Below are 14569 nucleotides of genomic sequence, written 5' to 3'. Positions count from 1 at the left end.
GCTGTTTCCATGAAAGGAATAGCAAAAAGTGACATTAGAAATCCAGAAGGAGTTGGCTTGCTTAGAAACCACCAAACCCAATGTCCTGGTATGGAAGGAAACAAAAAGCTGCTCAGATTTCTGGATAACATTTGCCTAATCTAAATAATACCGGCGCTGTCTATGAAGATCCAAGGTGTGAAGAACCTTTTCACTGGCAGATTTTGGAGAAGGAAAAAAAGGAAGGAAGCTGGACAGACTAAGGGAGAACTCTTTTATCACCATGGGCATAAATGAATGATTAGTACATAGAGAGAGAGAGACACCCTGTCCATATGAAAAATCTAAAAGGAGGGAAAACCCTGAGAGCCTGAAGTTCAGAAACTCTTTTGGTTGATGTAAGGGCAACTAACAAAACAGTCTCTTCCAGATGGAGTGTTGCAAAGAGGAGAAGGAGGAGGCAGGCTTAAAAGGAGACCAAGTTAGTTTTTCAAGAACAAAACTAAGGTTCCAAGTGGGAGAAATAGGTTTTCCTGCAGGTCTAATATGAAGAATTCCTTTAAGGAATCATTTCACCTCTAAACAAGAGGCAAAAAGGTGAGTTCAAAGGCAGACGAGCAGAATTTGCTGACATGTGAGCTTTAACTTCAGATATGCTAAGCCAGCAGTTAACAGTGCACACAATTAAGAAAGGACCAAGGGGGACCTTTACTGAAAAGAGATCCTGGTGGTGCTTCAGACGTCAGACATAAAATCTTTTCCATTTAATGTTTATAGAATTTTCTGGTAGTTGGTTTCCTGCAGAACCCAAAGCACATCTTCAAAAAGTGATGTCTAAATGGGATCTAAATCTTATCACTCTGTCAGTTGAAGAGTGTACAAGTGAAGGTGAATTAGACCCTTGTCCTGTTGAGAAGATCCAGCCAATGAGGTAACTTGTGGTAAGTGCTCCTGGCCAGGTGAAAGAGGAGGAGGAACCAGTGCTGTCTGGGACAAAAGAGTCACCAGCAAGTTTCTTGGAGAGTTCTTCCTGATTTTGAGCAGGACCCTGGGAAGAAGAGGAGGGTAAGCTTAGAGGAACATTCTCTTCCAAGTAATGGACATGGCATCCACCCTCCAAGTCAGAGGACTTGAGACTATGGCACAGAAGCAGGGAAGTTGCCTGTTCAGAGTAGAGGCAAAAAGATGCGCTTGAGGAATACCCTACTGATGTAATATGTCAAGAAACGCCTCTTTGTGAAGCATCCATTTGTGTGGTTCTGTTCTTGACCTGCTTGGGGGTCTGCCATTAAGTTGTGCTCTGAAGAGATGTACACTGACTAAAGGGTTACCTGATGACAGACTGCTAAATCCCAGGCCTGAAGTACCAGTCTGCAAAGAGGATAAGAACTTGTACTACCCTATATGTTGATATAGTTTCTGCTTTTTTTATTTTCTCCAAATCTTTTGGGTTTCTAATGCCATGACAGGAATGAACCCCATTCCCAAGTCAAAGTATGATTAAAGTTCATGAAATTAATATTGTTTCAATCTGGTCAACCAGAAGTGCTGTTCGGAGCACCCACGATGTACCCAGTAATGACGACTTCTGCAATTCATATGGAGTTACATGTACTGGTAGCATATCTAAATAAGATTTTAGATTCTTTTTTTATAAGATCCATTGATCTTACTACTATTGGAACTGTCTGGTTATCTTTCTTCCACATTGCTGTCGTTTCTGCTTGCAAATCCTGAAATTTTATTACTTTGTGTCTCTCTCTACGCAGATGCTGTAGTCTCTTCGTGTAGCGATTTCAATGGTCAGTGCTACTTTTTTTTTTTTTTTTTTCATGGATCACTATATCTGGTTTTCTCGCATCTGTATTTTGAACTGTTGGTAATGGGTGATCCCATGTGAAGTAGATTTTCTATGATGCTTTGTGGCTCGTTTCCAGTGTTTTTCAGCTACATCAGTATTATGTTTGCACAATCCCCAGTGCAACATTCTTGCCATATTATTATGCATTTCAGTATACAGTCGTCCTGCCATTAGTATATCACAACCAGCAACAGGTTGTCCAACTATTTTAAGTTCTGCTTTACAAAACCTACATTTGTCTGTTTCTCCCACATGTTCAGTGGACTTTGTAAACCAACATGTGTGTGTAGGCCACTGTCTTGGGCCGCCAATATTTACCTTTCATCTTTTGGTTTGAATTTGCCTCTCCTTAACCATTCCTGCATTCGATCCTGATCAACATGAGGTTCTTCCAGGAGTTTTTTTCTACTTACAACTATATTTATGCATTTCCACATTTTTCTTACCTTTTTTCATCTGATCCTTCACCTTATATTCTTTCTTTTGTTTTTTTTTGGCACATTCAGTTGCTGCCTGATTTTTATCTACTTCTGGTTTGATTTCCATTCCCACTTTACGTCAATATTCTTCTGCTTAGATGTAGAAGGGAAGTCATCTTAGATTTATTCTCCACATGTTTCAAAAATTTTACTATGTTTGGGTCTTATGAAGTCAGCAGATATGTATGCAGTCCCATGATTACAGATCTATGCATGTAATCAATTTCAAGGAGGCCCATACTTCTTTTGCAACAAGGAATGTATAATCTTGGTATGCATTGATTTTTATAAATCATTTTGATGAGCATGAAACATCCTTCTTGTTTTCCTGTCTAATCTACCCAACACCTTTTGGGGCCAGTCAGTCACTACAAAACTGTAAGTTAGGACAGGGAGAGCAAATTGTTTATAGCTTGAATTTTGTTCTTAGATGTTGACGTTGTTTCAGGATTAATTTAAGGCTTTTAAAACATTCCTTACTTAGTTTTATTCGCATCTGTTCATGTTTTATTGTTGATCCTTCATCAGTTCCCAAATATTTATACACACCCACTTTCTGAAGTTCTTTTATATCACATTCTTGTCGCAAACTGATGTTTTCCTAGTGCTGCAGCTTTCCTGCTATAAAGGTTGCTTTTCCACATTTATCAAGACCAAATGACATTCTTGTATCATCTGAGAAAGTTTTGACTACTTGCAGTTGTGCTTTCAGTTCCTCATCTGATGAGCTGTACAGTTTTAAATCGATTCAAATTGATATACCACGTGGCTTTGGTGTTGTCTGTAAAGACCTTTAAAGGGCCTGGAAACCAAAGAGAATGGAAGGCCCAAAGAGCAAGAATGAGCACCCTGATTTCTTTTATGTTGATGTGATCTGACCTCTGATAAAGGCCTGACCCTTCAGATTGCTAGAAGATGTCCCCCACCCCAGATTGGAAGCATCTGTGAATAGCCCCTGAATGGGGGTAGGAGTCTGAAAAGGCAATCCCCAGATTGATGGAGATCTGCTGAATCTAGCAATGCAGCTCAAGTTTGACAAGAAAGTCAGGGTGGTAATGCTTGAGCCAAACCGTCTTAAGGCATAATTGAAGTTTCCTCATATGAAGCTTGGCAAAGTGGAGCCTGGGAATGGTAGATGCCATTAATCCCAGGATTCTAAGAAATTTCCTTGCAGAAATGAGAGAAAGGGGAAGCAGAGACTGGAAGTAGGTTGTCTGAGACAAAGAAGGATTCTTGAGACTGATGGTGAATATCGTATCGTGTAGGAGCAGCATGGTGAACTTCAGATCCTACAAAATACTGGATTGGGAGAGAGTCTGAAGAAGCATTCCATCCAAATATGGGAACATATGGATTCCCGGCAGCCTGCAAAATGGTATGACAGAAGCCAGAGATTTGGTGAACACCCTTCAAGGCCATAGAAAGACAAAGCAGAGAACTGAAAATGAGAGGAAGAAACTGAGAAGCGTACCAACTTCCTGAAGAGAGGGTAAATTGAAATATGACGATGGATGTCCTTTTAGGTGTAGGGAGAAACGATAATCCTACGAGAGGAAACAGTCTGGAGGGAAAGCCTACAAAATGGAATCTTTAGAAAGATATTTAGAAAGGAAAGCCCTAGAATGGGTCTCTAGAAATGGAACATGTGTTTGAAACTTCTACAGTGAGAGCATTTGCTACTGAAATGACTTTTTCAGATTCTGGAAACGTATAAATTTGTACATGCATTATCTCTACAGGCAAATGTCATTGGTCAAACATTAAAACTTTAAGTAAAAGCTACAAAATGCATGCATTTGCAAACTCTGCCTAATACACAAGTTTTTTTTCCTAAAAACACATTTAAAATTGAGGTAATCACTCAATCCTGGTGTTTATACAGTCATCTGTCCTTGTTTTCCATGTGAACTCAGTGTACTCTTTTTTAGCATTACCCCCCCACAAATCTGTTTACACAACAAAGAATGCCTGGGTAGAGTATTGTTAACACTGACCACCTTTTTTGCATGAATGTGTTTGTAAATTCTCTGTTATAAAATTCTAGTCCTGTAACCTATCTAAAAAGCTTGGCAGTGCATGCATATAGCCACATAAACTACAAATCTAAACAGTGAAAATGACTTACCATTAGTAATACGTTCTGACTTGCTCACAAAGTGAAACTGACATTAATGGCGCCAACCACAGCTAAGCATGTCTCTTGTCTTGTTAGTAATATGCAACATTTTTCTATATATGAGGGATTAATATGTTTAATAAGCCTAGGGGCAGCCGTGGTGGTGCAGTGGTTAGCGTTGCCACCTCACAGCAAGAGGTTCTCCGGTTCGTTTCTCGGCTGGGGGTGCCTTCTGTGTGGAGTCTGCATGTCCGCCCTGTGGTCGCGTGGGTTTCCTCCTACATCCCAAAGTCATGCTGTAGGTGGATTGGACACACTAAATTGACCCTAGGCACGAGTGCGTGCATGTTTGTGCCTTCTGTGGAAGGTTGGGCACTGGGCTGGCAACTCGACACTGTAAAAAACTCCACTGCTAGTCATGAGCGGACAGGTGATCTGCTGTGGCAACCCCTAACTGGGAAAAGCTGAAAGAAGAAGAAGAATATGTTAAATAAGGCTAGATGCATGTGTAACAAGTGGGGTGAATGATTTCAGTTTTAAATGTGATTTAGGAAAAAAAGTTGATTTATGGATTAGGTATAGTTTATGGATGTACATGTGTACATATCTGTACTTAAATTTTAATGTTTGTCCAGTGGTTTGTTTGTATTGACTATGTCTATTGAAGTATTATGCATATCAGTTTTTTTATGCATACACACATGAAAATGTCATTTCATAGTCATGTCACTGATGAAAGTGCTTGTTAAGGGGGTTTTAAATTAACTTGAATTTATCAGTGGTTTAGGATAGTTTCGAGTATTTAGACTTTATGGTAGATTCCTTTGGGTCAGTAGGGATTCATACTGCATTCAAGCATACTATTTGTGGAGAAAATGGGTGGCTATGTCAGCAAACTATGTTAGAGTGAGGTGGAAAGGTATTGAAGACTAATGCACCTAGTAGTAGGTCTTTCAATTTTGGAAATGACCAAGAGGCTGAAAATATCTGCAAAACTAGGGCAAGGTAATTGTAATATTGAAATAAAAAGTGATTCCAGCCACGTTACTTTTGTTACTGTGAAAGATATGACTGTAAAAAAATGGTATGAGCAGATCCAACCATGGAAACCAACAAAGCAGTGATTAAACAACCAGGAGTCTTGAATCCAGTAGCTCTGGACCTTATTGTGTCAAGTCCTTGTAAGAGCAAGTTCCTTGCGGTTTGAGATTGTAACCAAGTAGAAGCTTACATTTGTAAAGCAGCTGCAGCTTCAGTTTGGGCATGCTTCAGTGGGCAAATGGCAGAAAACAAAGATCCTGACAGTGACTTCAGATAGTCTTGAGGTTTGCTTGAAGTATAGAGGATCTAATAATAGACCCACTGCCTTTGGCCTTTGAGTGCAGTGAGATGGTTGCTATGGACTTGAATATTGTACTTTGTACCATAATATAATCCAAGTTCATCTATCAGTTTATAAGTTTCAGTGCCAGAAATGTTATGAACATAACTATCAGAATTTGTCAAGAAATGTATTTTTTGTATGGTAAGCAAATGTGGTGCACTTCAGAAGCTGTTCGCTGGTGGTGCTGGAGAATTTAGTGATGTAATTAGAGATCTAGCAGAGAACTGTAGTATGTAAGCTATGACCACACTGGCATATAGTCTTCAGAGCAGATGGCTTTTACAAAGATGCAATTGGATATGAACATAAATAATGTGAAAATAAAAGCCAAGAGTGGGTGTGACGGGGAAAACTGCGCTAGATTGACTTCTGATGGCAAAAAATATTGTGCAGAATGTCTGTGGTTACTGTCTGTATTAGTTTGAGTTTTTTCAGAATGTATGTTGTAGATCCTTTCTGATTGTAAGTTGTTTGCTCTTGATGGGGCCACACTGAACACTGCAGTAGAAGATATTGCAGCACTGTGTGAGTTAGTGAAGGCATTTGCTGAAGCTGAATGTCCAGACAGAATTCTGAAACCACTACAGAAGAAACTTTGCACAGCAAATGTTAAGTTTGAAATATAAGGCAATGTATGCTACAGAAGAACTGAGTCATCAGAATGTAAAAGTGAGTTATAACTGGTAAGATGGATGTTCTTTGTGTTTCACTGTTGCAGTCATCACATTTGGGTTATCTGCTTGTAGCAGCCCTCAGTCGGCCTGATTATCAAAGTCTTGGGTCCTGCGTCACTTGGTATCTCATCTTCCATGACGTCAGGTAGTCAGGGGTATAAAGCATACAGCCGATGCCATTACATCAGTCTTTCTTGCCGTGCAGTGCCTGAAGCAGAAGCAGTTCGCAAGTGCCGGTCGGCCGACTCCTGAAATTTTTGTTTTTGAGTTTCAGAACCGAAGTCTTCAACTAAGCTAAGTAACCCATTGGGGAAACTTTTTCTTGCTCTAAACTAATGTCAGTAAAAGTTAATTGTATTTCTTGTGGAAAGCAAATACCTCATAAAGATTTTCATTCGTACTGCATTCCTTGCTTAGGCCCTGACCACGACGTACCTCGCTGTCAGTTTTGTACCTTATTTAAACAACGAACTATTCATCATTGGCTTATTTACACTTCTAAACATTTCGGTACTCTGTTCAATTATCCAGATATGGCTTCGGTAAGCCACCCGACTACCGACCTTCCGAAAAAACGCAAAGATAAAGACAGAGACATATCGCATAGGTCCAAAGCTGCCGACGACACTTCTCCTAAGCTAGTCACCAGTTCGGCGGTACTCAGGTGCTTTTGCAGCCCCTGATACCCGCTACTTCAGATTTGCAGGCCTCTACTGAGACCCATTCTTAGGCCGGTATGCCGCGAGATGCTTCAACTGTGGAACCTGCGGATGTCTCTACCTTGGATAGGTCCGGAGCCGCTGTGCAGGCACTGGCTTCTGAGGGTGTATTCAGGCCTACTGAGTTGCATATTAAACCAATGGCATCTTCTTCTTCAAGGCCTAAAACTTGATCCATGCCTAGAAAACCGACGCTCAGACCGCATGGTCAGGCCCCTATGCCTAAACAACAAATGATAAGAATGGCTGAAGACCTTATTACTCTAATCAGGGGAAGCCACCCTTCCCCCTCCAAAAGACCTAGGACTGCGTTTCCTTATGATTATTCTGATCAGGACTCTGAAATTTCTGTTTCCTCTGATGACCAGGATTTATCGTTATCTACCTATGAGGATTCTGATGCAGAGGACTCTATTCCCTCTGCTTCCCCTCCAGAGGATTTCTCTTTTGGTGAAACCTTGCATACTCTTAGGGAGCATTTTCACTGGGAAAGCCAGGATTACTCTGACTCTAAAAAGAGGCTTAGGGATTTCTTACTCCTGCCCCAACACAGGCCTTTAGCTGTCCCCCCTGTACTGGACATTGTTGATGATGCCTTTTCGGAATCTAGCTTGGCCCCTGACGTTTTACCTCATGCTCCCAGAAAACCTGATAGATATTACAGGGTTCCTGACTCTCACAAGTTCCTCTTTAAAAATCCTACTGTGGATCCTGAGGCCATTTCACAGGTACCCAAGGGCATTAAGGCTACTGCTGCCAAAAATCCTACCCTCTCTGATAGAGATTCCAGGGTGCTGGGTAGATGGGATAAGAAGATATACACTTCTGCAACCTTGGCCATTAGGGCCTTAAACTGTCAGTTTCATATGTTAAAGTATCAGCAGCATATTATTGAATTGCTTAAACAGAAAATAATGATTCCTGACTGTGCTGAAAGTAAAGTTTTACAGGATTTAATGCAGTCTGCTGAACAAGTTGTACAACATACTTTGCAATGTGGTTTTGATTCATTAGAGACATCTTGCAGGGCTGCTTTCACTGGGTCTGTACTTAGAAAGCATGCTTGGCTTAAGGAGCAATCTTTGCCAGATCATGTTAAAGCTAAATTACTGGAGGCTCCCTTAAGCCAAGGCCACCTGTTTGCATAGATTTATTTTTTTCCTCCATTTTTTTAAGTACTACTTCTGCTTTGTTGCCAAACTGTTAAAGATTTCCTGCAAGTATAGCCTCCCAGATTTAGTAGGCATTGGTCCTCTAAGAATTGGTCCTTTCCTGGCTCTTCCAGGCCTTCTCAGTCCAAACCCAGAACCAGCACAACACCCAGGCTTCAGTCCAAAGGTACTCACAGGCCTAAGCAGTGGGGGACTCCTACTTCCAAAACAGGGAGTGGTAAGACTCTCCCCTTATGGTAAACCGTCTCAATGACTTAACTTTAAATCTTCCAAGACCTGCAAAACTGACTATTCCTTTAGGGGGAAAGATTGTCCTGCAGGCAAAAAAACTGGGAACTCATTACCCAGGACAAATGGGTTTTAAATATAGTTTCCCAAGGATACAGATTCCACTTTCACTCCTTACCAACCCCAAACGGTTGGCCAGATCTACCCCCAAATCACTGACCAGAGGCTCAAAAACAAATTATATCTCTCTTAAGCATCAGGGCTATTCAACTTGTTCCAGAAGAGGAAAGGGGGCAAGGTTTTTTAATCGAGACTTTTCCTGGTGCCCAGAAAAGTCAACTACTGGTGTCCTGTCCTGGACCTGTCTGTCCTAAACACTTTTTTGATGATCCCAAAATTCAAGATGCTAACTCTTCACCAGCTGCTTCCAATACCAGGCAAGGATTCCTGGTTGGCAACACTGGATTTAAAGGAAGCCTACCTGCACATCCCAATAAGAGAATCTTACAGAAGATACCTACGCTTCAAAGCAGGCTACATGCACTATCAGTTCTTTGCACTGCCCTTTGGCTTATCTACTGCGCCCAGGGTATTCACAAAGTGCCTAGCTCCAGTCATTGCATTTTGCAGGCAAAGAAATATCCAAATATATCCCTACCTGGACGATTGTCTAATTCAGGCAGAAAGCCAGGACATACTATTGAATTATCTGGCGTTTGTACAGAAATTGCTAACTTCTCTGGGCTACACCATAAATGAAAAGAAATCATATCTTTACCCTGCCAACAAATTGTATTCCTGGGAGCAAGCCTTAACACAACTTCCCAGATAGCCAGAGAAACAAGTTCATTTGACAGCCTACTTCAAATTACTGGCCACAAAGACCCAGCTATCTGCAAGGAAAATACTGCAAGCCCTGGGGCTCATGGCCTCATGCATTCTCCTAATTCCATGTACAAGACTGCATATGAGGAAATACAATGGTATATAAAAAGCCTATAGTGTCAGCATTCTCAGGATCTAGAAGCAATGATTCCTATCATACCTTGTCTACAGATAGAGTTCCTTTGGTGGCAGAAGCCTGTCACCAAGACGAGGGACTGCCATTCACTCTACCACCTGTCACCCAAACCCTAACAACAGACTCATCAGACTATGCATGGGGGGTTCAGTTGGCAGGGAAATGCATTCAGGGCAAATGAAACCAAAGTCAAATGTACCTGCATATCAATCGAAAAGAAATGTTAGCTGTATAGAATGCTCGGACAGCCTTCAAGGACCACATTCTTCCAGTGCAATTAATGGTAAAGACGGACAACACCACTGTCATGTGGTACATAAGCAGGGGGGATCCCACTCGTACCCTCTCTGCAGACTAGCCATGGCTCTGTGGAACACAGCCTTGAGCTGCCAAGTGCACCTACAGGCTCAATTCCTGCCAGGAAAGATAAATACACTGGCAGACGAACTAAGCAGAAATCTCATGGACCCACACGAGTTGGAAATGGAACCAAAGATATTCAACATGATGAAAAACAACTGGGGGAGCCCAGTTATAGACCTGTTTGCCTCCCCCCAGAACTACCAATTGGAAACATTCTGCACAAGGACTCCCCACAAACAGGCTTGAAAAGTGGATGCCCTGTCCTTCACCTGGAAAAACGTATCAGTTATGCCTTTCCCCCTCTGCCTGTCCTCTCCAAGGTACTACTAAAGATCAAACAGGACAAACCAAGGACAGTACTGATTGCATCAGACTGGCCACGCCAACATTTGTACCCCTTTTTGCGCAGTGTGTCACTGCTGGCACCATTGCACCTGCCTCAGACCCCTGCCCTGCTGTCTCAGCAGGAGGGCCAGATTCTGCACCCACAGCTTCAAACCCTGAACCTGGCAGCCTGGCTAATTACCTGATCTCTCCGTTACCATCCTTCAGTAAGCAAGTGTTGGATGTCATTCTAGAGGCAAGGAAGCCTAGTACTAGAAAATCTTATGGTGAAAAATGGAAAAGATTCTGTTCCTGGATCCAAACTCAGGGGATGGGCACAGCAGCACCCAATTTACCACAGATTCTTCAATACTTAACTGAGATGCTTCACAAGGGCCTTTCCTGTTCCTCCATCAAAATTCATGCCTCAGCCATTTCAGCTCATTACAACACAGAACCACCCCTCTTCTCTCATCCACTGCTAAAGCAGTTCCTCAGAGGGGCCAAAAATGTAAGACCACCCAGGAGAGCCCCTACTCCAGCCTGGGACTTTAACTTTGTATTGGAAAAACTCACTCTACCTCCTTTTGAGCCAGCTGCAAATGCAGAGTTGAAATTCCTTTCTTGGTAAACAGCCTTCCTTTTAGCCATCACTTAAGCAAGAAGGGTGTCTGAATTACAGGCCCTCATGGCAGTGGAACCTTTTATCATTTTTCATGCAGACAGGGTGTCCCTCAGGACCAATCCCTACTTCATGGCCAAGGTGTTATCCAGTGTAGCCTTTAATCAGTCCATTCATTTGCCAACCTTCTTTTCTATTCCACAGAACAAAGGGGAATGAATGTTGCACTCCTTAGATATGCACAGACAATTTAGATTTTATTTGGACAGGACTAAACCTCTACAGCTGCTGGTTGCATTTGCTGCAGGGGCAGAGGGGAAGGCCATTTCAAAGCAAACCATTTCTAAATGGATAGGCCATTGCATTCATTTCTGCTATAAGCACCATGGAAAATCTACCCCACTGGGGATTAGACCACATTCAACCAGGGCTGCGTCCATCTCTACAGCCTTTCAGAGGTGTCCCTACCAGGGACATCCTAGAAGCTGCTACCTGGAGTTCTGTAAATAACTTCACCAAGCATTGCCATTTGCCAATTTTCTCTAAATCCAGAGTGGTTTTTGCCACTGCAGTCTTGCAGGGCCTCATAGCTGGTCCTCCTCTAATTTCCTCCTCCCATCCTTAGCTTTGGGAATCTACTCAAATATGATGACTGCAACAGTGAAACATGAAGAACATAGTACAGTTGTGTACACTTACCATAAATGTAGATGTTCAAGTGTATTCACTGTTGCAGTCGTAGTTACCCTCCCTCCAGCTCCCTGACTTCTATTGGCTATACCTCTGTTCATGCATAGTATGCTTAAAGCTTTTTGGTGTATTTGCTTTTTTGTTGGACGTGTAACCTTGTATATATAATTGCTTCCCATTATGTGGGCACCTGACATCTGGGGCATGAAATACTGATGTAATGGTGTCGGCTGCATGCTTTATACCCCCTGACTACCTGACGTCATGGAAGATGAGACAACAGCCGACGCAGGCCCCAAGACTTTGATAATCAGGCCGACTGAGGGCTACTGCAAGCAGATAACCCAAATGTGATGACTGCAACAGTGAATAAAATGTACACAACTGTACTGTTGTGGTAGTTGAGGCATAGTAGTGTTTGTGTAAGGTTGCATCATTTTGGGCTGCATAAATTCAAGACTGAAATGGAGAGAACAGCAGTTCGGTAGAAATGACAGTGATGAAGTGAGAGAGACCTATCCAGAAGTCAGTAAAGGGAAATGAAAAAAAGATGAATTTCAAAGTGGATAAGGCTGAGTTTGGTACTGCTGGAATGAAGCAAATGCAGTTTGCAGCCTCAGTCTGAAAGCGGTCAAACCATAAGATTTATTGACCGAGAAAATGAGGTGCAGTATAATCTTGGGGTGACTCTATTTAAAATGCTGGAATTGATGCTCCTTAACATGTTTACACCCAGCTGATATTGCAGGCACTATAGGGTATGTTGAGCTGTCACATACAGAAATTCCCATTGAACCATTGAGCCATAAACAAGCTCTACAACAAAAGGAGGAAGCTACTACAAGATAGAGCAAAATCCTTAAAAGGGAAAACACCCTTGATCATTATAAGTAAAAAATTAAGATCTCTCATAAAATCATCCAAGGCAAATTTTGAGAGAAAAGTCGCCAAGGACTCAAAGGACAATCATAAGGCCTTCTTTAGCTATGTTAGAAACCTGGGAGGAAACTCCCAGATATGCTCAGAATTACTTCAAAATGATGTAAAAATTACTGAACCTACAGACATTGCCAACATACTGGCAGACAGGTTCAGTGCAAACTTCTCCCCCCTCCCCCCCAAAAGGTGAGATATCTATATCAGAGAATTATAGCCCCCCAAACATCTCTAACGCTCAGGTGAGAACTGCTCTCTCCAAGGCAAGAAACACAGCATCCATGGGACCAGATGGTGTCCCCGGATGTGTGCTCCATGAACTCAGTGAGGAATTAAACCCGCAGTTAGGGCAGCTGTTTAATCTTAGCCTCACCTCAGGATACGTGCCTAAGGAGTGGCGTACGGCAACTGTGGTCCCACTTCACAAAGGAGGTGCCTCCACCGACCCGGGAAATTACCGTCCCATCAGCTTGACAAGCTTGATCTGCAAAACTAATGGAGAGGATCATAATGGAACTCATAAATAAAGACATAGGAGACTTGCAGACTTTGGATCCGACCCAGTTTGGCTTTGTCAAGGGCAGATCATGCCTTTTAAACCTGGTGGACTTTTTCAAAACAGTCACCAAGGCCATTGATGAGGGAAAGGCAGTCCACACAGCCTACCTCGACCTGGCAAAGGCTTTCGACACAATACCCCACTGAGGTATCATTGAAAAACTCATCAGCTTAAATGTAAACCCATACGTCACAAGCAAATTGGCTAAGTGACAGAACCCACAGGGTCAGAGTTGCTGGCGCCATGTCAAACTCAAAGCCTGTCACAAGTGGTGTCCTACAGGGCTCAGTCCTGGGCCCTCTCCTGTTCGGCATCTACTTTTCAGAAGTACAAGCAAACACAGGAGGATTATGGCTGACAAAATTTGCAGATGACTGCAAACTGGGCGCCATAGTTGAGAACACATCTGACACAGATATCCTTCAGAAGGGTCGTATAGAAACGGAAAACTGGTGCCAGAACCATGGCCTAAAGTTAAACGCCAAAAAATGCATAGTCATACCCTTCGGGAAAAACAAGGTTACCCCTAGCTACCATATAGGCGGCAACCCACTAAGCACAGAAGAGGTTATCAGGGATCTGGGTACCCAGGTTGACAATAACCTTTCATTTGATACTCACGTTGCCAAAGTAGTTAGGAAGACCTTCTACATTGCCCACCTAATCATGAAGGGATTCACTTCTAGATCAAGGGAAGTCATCGTCCCCCTGTACTCATCACTCATCAGGCCAATGATTGAGTACAATGCCCCATTCGGAATGTATCTGACACGACACCTGCAGCAACTGGAAAGGCCCCAAAAGTTCCTCACCAAAAGGATAAAAGGTCTCAAAAATATGTCCTATGCTGCCCAACTGAAGGAACTTCAGCTGTACTCAGTTGCTTACAGTCTGTTCAGAGGTGACCTGTGCCTGACATACAAGGCCATGTCCAACCCAGAATTGATGAACATGCTTCACCTCAAAAAATCTAGATCCCTCAGAACTACAAGGGCGGGAGACTTAAACCTTGACACGGTTATTAATAGGACGTGCTGGAGGGACAGATTCATCACCCAGAGACTCCCTATGCTGTGGAACAAAATCCCAGTACATGTGAGGCAGAGCACCTCGCTGTCTTTGTTCAAGAGAAATCTTAACCAATGGATGGGAGATCGCAGATATACCCCAGGGATTATCTCAGTGTCACTGCTTGACAGAGGCACAGCAAAATAATGGGCATAGTATCCTCCAAACTAAAGGGGTGGCGAAAGCCACAAAACTCTGGCTAGGCTTATAAATGCCCTTGGGCAGATAGCCTAGTATGAACCTATGAACCTGTGAACTAGGAGCTGATCAGATACAGCTGTCTGATTTTACATATGCAGCAAGAGATACTCTTGACTGAAGACTCAGTTGAATCAGCAAAACAGGGTGAGGTATGAAGCTAGAACGATAATAGT

At 42.5% G+C, this 14569-nt stretch overlaps 1 protein-coding gene across 2 annotated transcripts in view; it reads left to right on the top strand.

Moving 5' to 3' along the window:
• Nucleotides 1–14569, top strand: part of NSUN2 (NOP2/Sun RNA methyltransferase 2) — a 1231765-nt gene that overhangs the window by 457742 nt on the left and 759454 nt on the right. The gene's annotated exons all lie outside the window — the stretch shown is intronic.

The sequence above is a fragment of the Protopterus annectens genome, chromosome 3.part0, assembly GCF_019279795.1.
Source record: "Protopterus annectens isolate FY-2018-M chromosome 3.part0, PAN1.0, whole genome shotgun sequence".
Lineage (NCBI taxonomy): Eukaryota > Metazoa > Chordata > Ceratodontiformes > Protopteridae > Protopterus > Protopterus annectens.
This window is presented reverse-complemented; position numbering and strand designations above follow the sequence as displayed.